Here is a 7,808-nt window from a genome sequence, read left to right as displayed (position 1 = left end):
AATAGGTCCAATGCATTATATCATTATAATAACACAAGATGATGATCAGCAGTGAGAAGACAGGTGGCAGCAAGGATAAGTACAGGTACGACACAGTGAACAGCCTTAGATCCTGTTAAAATGTTGAAAATGTTTCTCCCCTTCTCAAAGATTATTTCCTTCAAAATTTTAGAAATCTTTCAGCTTCAACCAGAAGTCACATACAAGCCAAACAACAAAACCACCTGCGTGCACAGCACAGCACACCATCTGCCAGCCTGCAATGATGTCGGCTCTCTTTTAATCACCTTTTCACCTCCAATCAGTCCTATTCAGCAGGCAAGCAAAGGAGCGCAGAAAATACATCTGCACGGCTGCTTCTAACTTCTAGAAAGGGAACAGCCTTATCCTAGGAAAGTGAAAAATATCTATACTGTCACAAAGTGATGCACTTGAACTGCAAAACACCACGCTTACCTGAGCTTGTGTCACAGTTTTTGCTGTCTACCTCAGCCAGTATTTTTCTGTATTCTCAGTCGTCCATCCTGGCTTCTTGCTTTCTCTGCAGCTTTCAGATGCCTCCCCTTGGCCGGCCTCAGTGCTCAGTGACAGATCAGCGCTCGCTATTATTTGTCCTCAGTGGTAACTGCTAGGGGAGAAATGCTTGACTTTTTCAATCACCTTTTACCTCAGTAAAATCCAAGTAGAACCTAAAGTGGCAATGCTTCTCCCTCTCAGCACCCAACATGTCTTGCCTTTTCTTCAGGTTGGCTTTGAGTAAGCACAACAGTTGCTGCCTGGCTGCCATTAGAGACAGTTTTCAAGTACAGAGACAAGGGGCAGCCCCATGACCCCTCCCCCGACTCCTGCACAATATGCAAATATAGCACATTGTCTGAGTGCAATTTGGGAGCTGAAGATGGTTTCACAGTGGGATACAAGATATGAGGAGAGGTCACAGTCAACGTTTCCTCACAGACACACCGCCACATAAGCCCCTTTAAATTTGCGCGGCTGTGCAAAAAATTTAATGGGCCCGCACACTTAAACAAATCGGTCACGCACTGTAATGACTCGCCTCATTCAGTTCAACAGAAATTAGGATCATGTTTTTAACCTGTGCCCTCGTTTTAAAATATTTTGTGTTCCATATTTACTTTCTCAATTTGTTATTAACTTACTTTACACTGCTTTATATCCTATCTTGTCGCAGATGTGGATCAGTCTGCGCACCGACAGCGGATCCGACCAGAAGACGGCGACGTCGTCCATGTACAGGGAGGCTTTTACCTGAATGCCTCCACTGCCTGGGATCGTCACTCCTCTTATGCCCGGATCCTTCCTGATGGACTCGGCAAAGGGTTCTATGCAACACACGAAAAGAACAGGCGAGAGAGGACAGCCCTGCCTGACTCCAGATTTAATCGGAAAGCTATCTGTTTCCCACCCGTTGATTGAGACTGCGCTACTGATGTTAGTGTAGAGCAGTTGGATCCAATTTCGAATTCCCTCCCCAAACCCCATTTTGGAGCGCACATCTACCATGTAGGTGTGGGATATTCTGTCAAAGGCCTTCTCCTGATCCAAGCTGATGAGGCAGGTATCCACCCCCCTGTCCTGTACATAGGCAATCGTATCCCTGAGCAGCGCCAGGCTGTCAGAGATCTTCCTGCCTGGCACAGAGCAGGTCTGGTCAGGGTGAATCACCAATTCCAGAGCGGATTTGACCCGGTTGGTGATGACCTTGGACAGAATCTTATAGTCCACATTCAACAGTGAAATGGGTCGCCAATTTCTAATTTCCTCCCTTTCCCCCTTGTGCTTGTAGATGAGGGTGATGATGCCTTTCCTCATGGATTCTGACATACTACCGGCCAGGAGCATACTCTCGTACACTCCTAGCAGGTCTGGCCCGATCAAGTCCCACAGAGCCGAATACAACTCCGTCGGCAAGCCGTCGCTTCCGGGGGTTTTACTCTTCTCCAAGGACTCGAGGGCCTTAGTCAGTTCATCAGGAGTTAGCGGTTTGTCCAGGCTCTCCCGCGTACTGTGGTCTAAGACCTCCGTGATAGAGGACAGGAAGGACTGGGAGGCCGTGCTGTCCGTGGGCTTCACGTCATACAATCCGGCATAAAAGGATTTGCTGATCCTCAGAATGTCGGACCGTGATGACTTTACTGAGCCGTCTTCTTCCTTCAGGCTGCTGATCACAGAGCGCTCTCTGTGTACCTTTTGGAAGAAGAAACGTGAGCACGTCTCATCCTGCTCCATGGAGCGGACTCTGGAACGGAAGATGATCTTGGAGGCCTCCGAGGCAAAGTGCGAGGCTTGCTGGCCCTTCACCTCTTGGAGCTCCTCCTTGACATCGACCCCCATCGACTGCAGCCGGAGCAGATTCTGCATCTTTTTCTGGAGTCGGGACATTTCCCTCGGTTCCTTTCTAGCTTTCTGGGTGCCTTTGAGGATGAAAAACCTCGTGATGTTTCCCTTGATCGCTTCCCACCAGTGTGTCAGGGACTCAAAGAGGGGTTTCACGGTTCTCCAACCTTTGTAATCCCTCTTGAGCTCCTCAATGTTCTCTGGGGTCAGCAGTTGCACATTTAGCTTCCATGCCCCCCTGCCCACCCTCAGGTCCTTCTCCAAGTGGCAGTCCGCCAGTAGGAGGCAGTGGTCAGAGAAGAACACCGGCTTGACCTCGGTGGATCTGACTGTGAATGCACGGGACACAAACAGGAAGTCTATCCTGGAACGAATGGACCCGTCTGGCCGCGACCAGGTGTATCTACGCTGCGCTCCGTCTGCAGGGTTGCTGAAGACGTCGTGCAGCTTGGCATCCTTAACTGTTTCCATCAGGGATCTGGACGTAGCGTCCAATCTGCTGCCGGCCCTGCCAGCGAGTGTTGGGTGAGAGTGCGTGTTTTTTGTGTGTAGCTGCTGCGGGTGAGTGAGTGAGTGAGAGAGAGAGAGAGAGAGAGAGAGAGAAAGAAAGAAAGTTGGATTTTGGAACATGTACATGTTGAGAAGTAAAGAAAGCAGATGTTTGTAAGAAAACTATTTTTAGCATTGAAAATCCCCTGGAAAGGGGAGGGTGCACCGTTCCCAGAGATACTGCAATACCGGGTCGATGTGTGGAGTGGACGGAGCAAGCCCCTATTCCATCTCCCTGCTCCAAAAATCAATTTAATATATGGTCCCCAGATAAGGGACGTATCAGATATTAAACTGATAAGAACAGATTTTTTTTTTTTTTTTGTAAAAATATACTTTATTCATAAAATATCTTCAATCACATTCCACACCATTTCAAAAACAACCTTACAAGGGTACAATCCAGGGTTAAACTTTTACAAAATGTATCACCAGGTGCATTAGTACAAACAATATTACAATCATTTACAGCCTTTCATTTTGATCTGTACAGCCCGAGGGGCTCTAAACAGTTCCCAGTCTCTCGGTGCGCTGTGGTAGAAAGGTCTTAGACAGCGACCCTTCCCCATTGCGCCTTTGCGGCAGCTGCCCCAAGCTTTAGTGCGTCCCTCAGCACGTAGTCCTGGACTTTGGATTGTGCCAGTCCGCAACAATCGGTCGGGGACAACTCTTTGTGCTGGAAGACCAACAAGTTTCGGGCAGACCAAAGCGCCTCTTTCACCGAGTTGATGATCCTCCAGCTGCAGTCGATGTTTGTCTCGGTGTGTGTCCCTGGGAACAGCCCGTAGAGCACAGAGTCCTGTGTCACAGAACTGCTCGGGATGAACCTCGACAGCAACCACTGCATCTCTCTCCAGACTTTCTTTGCAAAGGCACAATCCACAAGGAGGTGGACAACGGTCTCTTCCCCACCACAGCCACCTCGAGGGCAACGTGCAGAGGGGGTGAGCTTCCTGGCGTGTAGGAAGGATCTGACGGGGAGGGCCTTTCTCACCACCAGCCAAGCTACGTCTTGGTGCTTGTTGGAAAGTTCTGGCGATGAGGCATTCTGCCAAATGACTTTGACAGTCTGCTCGGGGAACCATCCCACAGGGTCCACCCTCTCCTTATCCCTCAGGGCCTCTAGGACGTTACGTGCTGACCACTGCCTGATGGACTTGTGGTCAAAGGTGTTTTTCTGCATCAATTTTTCCACCAGGGACAGGTGGTACGGCACGGTCCAACTACTTGGAGCGTTCCGCGGCAGCGTGGCCAGACCCATCCTTCGCAACACCGGGGACAGGTAGAACCTCAGCACGTAGTGACACTTGGTGTTTGCGTACTGAGGGTCTACGCACCGCTTGATGCAGCCGCACACAAAGGTGGCCATCAGTATGAGGGCGATGTTGGGCACGTTTTTTCCCCCTTTATCTAGAGGCTTGTAGATCGCGTCCCTGCGGACACGATCCATTTTCGACCTCCAGATAAAGCGGAAGATGGCTCGAGTGATCGCCGTCGCGCAGGAGTCTGGAATGGGCCAGACCTGCGCCACGTACAGCAACAGCGAGAGTACCTCACACCTGATGACCAGGTTCTTACCCGCAATGGAGAGGGAGCGTCGCTCCCACATGCCCAGTTTCCTCTTCACCATAGCCACTCGCTCCTTCCAGTTTCTAACGCATGCCCCGGTCCCTCCGAACCATATCCCCAGCACCTTCAGGCCGTCAGCCCTGACAGTGAAGGGGACAAAGGATCGGTCAGCCCAGTTCCCAAAGAACATGGCCTCGCTCTTCCCACGATTTACCTTGGCTCCCGAGGCCAGTTCGAACTGGTCGCAGATGTGCATCAGTCTGCGCACCGACAGCGGATCCGAGCAGAAGACGGCGACGTCGTCCATGTACAGGGAGGCTTTTACCTGAGTGCCTCCACTGCCTGGGATCGTCACTCCTCTTATGCCCGGATCCTTCCTGATGGACTCGGCAAAGGGTTCTATGCAACACACGAAAAGGACAGGCGAGAGAGGACAGCCCTGCCTGACTCCAGATTTAATCGGAAAGCTATCCGTTTCCCACCCATTGATTGAGACTGCGCTACTGATGTTAGTGTAGAGCAGTTGGATCCAATTTCGAATTCCCTCCCCAAACCCCATTTTGGAGAGCACATCCCCCATGTAGGTGTGCGATATTCTGTCAAAGGCCTTCTCCTGATCCAAGCTGATGAGGCAGGTATCCACACCCCTGTCCTGTACATAGGCAATCGTATCCCTGAGCAGCGCCAGGCTGTCAGAGATCTTCCTGCCTGGCACAGAGCAGGTCTGGTCAGGGTGAATCACCAATTCCAGAGCGGATTTGACCCGGTTGGCGATGACCTTGGACAGAATCTTATAGTCCACATTCAACAGTGAAATGGGTCGCCAATTTCTAATTTCCTCCCTTTCCCCCTTGTGCTTGTAGATGAGGGTGATGATGCCTTTCCTCATGGATTCTGACATACTACCGGCCAGGAGCATACTCTCGTACACTCCTAGCAGGTCTGGGCCGATCAAGTCCCACAGAGCCGAATACAACTCCGCCGGCAAGCCGTCGCTTCCGGGGGTTTTACTCTTCTCGAAGGACTCGAGGGCCTTAGTCAGTTCCTCAGGAGTTAGCGGTTTGTCCAGGCTCTCCCGCGTACTGTGGTCTAAGACCTCCGTGATAGAGGACAGGAAGGACTGGGAGGCCGTGCTGTCCGTGGGCTTCACGTCATACAGTCCGGCATAAAAGGATTTGCTGATCCTCAGAATGTCGGACCGTGATGACTTTACTGAGCCGTCTTCTTCCTTCAGGCTGCTGATCACAGAGCGCTCTCTGTGTACCTTTTGGAAGAAGAAACGTGAGCACGTCTCATCCTGCTCCACGGAGCGGACTCTGGAACGGAAGATGATCTTGGAGGCCTCCGAGGCAAAGTGCGAGGCTTGCTGGCCCTTCACCTCTTGGAGCTCCTCCTTGACATCGACCCCCATCGACTGCAGCCGGAGCAGATTCTGCATCTTTTCCTGGAGTCGGGACATTTCCCTCTGTTCCTTTCTAGCTTTCTGGGTGCCTTTGAGGATGAAGAACCTCTTGATGCTTCCCTTGATCACTTCCCACCAGTGTGTCAGGGACTCAAAGAGGGGTTTCACGGTTCTCCAACCTTTGTAATCCCTCTTGAGCTCCTCAATGTTCTCTGGGGTCAGCAGTTGCACATTTAGCTTCCATGCCCCCCTGCCCACCCTCAGGTCTTCCTCCAAGTGGCAGTCCGCCAGTAGGAGGCAGTGGTCAGAGAAGAACACCGGCTTGACCTCGGTGGATCTGACTGTGAATGCACGGGACACAAACAGGAAGTCTATCCTGGAACGAATGGACCCGTCTGGCCGCGACCAGGTGTATCTACGCTGCGCTCCGTCTGCAGGGTTGCTGAAGACGTCGTGCAGCTTGGCATCCTTAACTGTTTCCATCAGGGATCTGGACGTAGCGTCCAATCTGCTTCCGGCCCTGCCGGATCGTCCAGCCGCATCGATGATGCAGTTGAAGTCCCCGCCCAGAATGACCGGCCTGGAGGTCGCCAGCAGCAGTGGGAGCTGCTGAAAAACCTCCAGCCGCTCAGCCCCTTGTGCCGGGCCGTACACGTTAATTAACCGGAGTGGAGCGTTCTTGTACATTACGTCTGCTACCAGGAGTCGCCCGCCCACCACCTCCTTGACCTCGGAGACGGTGAAGTTGCCTCCCCGCAGCAGAATACCCAGGCCGGAGGAACGAGAGTCGTTTCCGCCCGACCAGATCGATGGCCCGTGGGACCACCATCGTGACCATTGCCTGTAGGAGCTGAGGTGCGGTATCGCACACTCCTGCAGAAACAACAGGTCAGCTTTGACCTTGGCTAGGTAGTCCAAGGTCGCAACACATCGCGTAGTAGATTTAATGCTACGCACATTTATGGATACAATCTTTAAACCCATATTAAAGCATTTATTCTCCTACCAAACCCACTGTCTCTGAGAGTCCCAGACCTTTAGTCTGCTCCTTCATACCCGTAGTGAGCTCAAATTCCTTCACTTTGGATGGGCTGAGGTAGATCTCCTTGGCCGTGTTCTGCTCCGGTGGCATCTGGAGGTTCACGTAGTGAGCGGATTTTGAGATGACCTTTGCTGGAGAAGCTTCTCCAAAACTCACCCCCTCTGGGGGGTTGCTGTTCCCGGCTTCCTGGAGCTGGGGTGCGATGATTGCCTCACTGCTCCCAGATTCCAGGGGCTGTGGTGCACTGGCCTCCTCAGGTTGCAGGCAAAGTTGGGGTGCGTTGGTCTCCTTGTTGTCTCCAATTTTCTGGAGCTCGGGTGTCTCGTCCTCCAACGCCCTGGAGCTTTGCCGCCTCTTCTGTCGGTGCCGCTCTGGCACTTCCTCATCCGAAGAGCTGCTGCCCTTGTCATCCGTGTCGGATGGGAGACGCCTCTTGCCGCTTCTCTGGGAAACGCCTTTGCTTCTTCTTCGCTCCCTCTTACTTTTCTTGTTCTTCACCGTCCGCCACTCCCCCTGCTGCTTTTCCACTGCTGCCTCCTCCTCCATTGATTCGCTGTCCTGAGGACTGGAAGGTTCAGGGGGTAGTGCTGTTGATTGGCTCTCTGTTGCCTCAATCTCTTTCTCCACCTTGTCTCTCTCTGTGTCCTCCTTTGTCCCGTTGAGCTCCCTGGGGGCCTTGGTGGTTGGAGTGACACGGAACATTTCTTCTGCTTCCCCGTGGTCGGCTTTGGCTGCCTGTGCGTAAGTACGGCAGCGTTTGGGGCAGGTCCTGTAGAGGTGACTTGCCTCGCCACACAGGTTGCAGCACTTGGCCTGTTTGCAGTCTTTTGTCTGGTGCCCTTCCTGTTTGCAGATCTTGCAGAGGGAGGCGCTGCAGTTGGCCGCCAC

At 52.4% G+C, this 7,808-nt stretch overlaps 1 pseudogene; it reads right to left on the bottom strand.

The window, feature by feature from the left end:
- Positions 1–3,062: 3,062 nt before the first annotated feature.
- LOC144673913 (U2 spliceosomal RNA) lies at positions 3,063–3,241 on the bottom strand (annotated as a pseudogene).
- Between the last annotated feature and the right edge of the window lie 4,567 nt (positions 3,242–7,808).

Source organism: Cetorhinus maximus, unplaced genomic scaffold (assembly GCF_964194155.1).
Source record: "Cetorhinus maximus unplaced genomic scaffold, sCetMax3.hap1.1 HAP1_SCAFFOLD_510, whole genome shotgun sequence".
NCBI lineage: Eukaryota > Metazoa > Chordata > Chondrichthyes > Lamniformes > Cetorhinidae > Cetorhinus > Cetorhinus maximus.
This window is presented reverse-complemented; position numbering and strand designations above follow the sequence as displayed.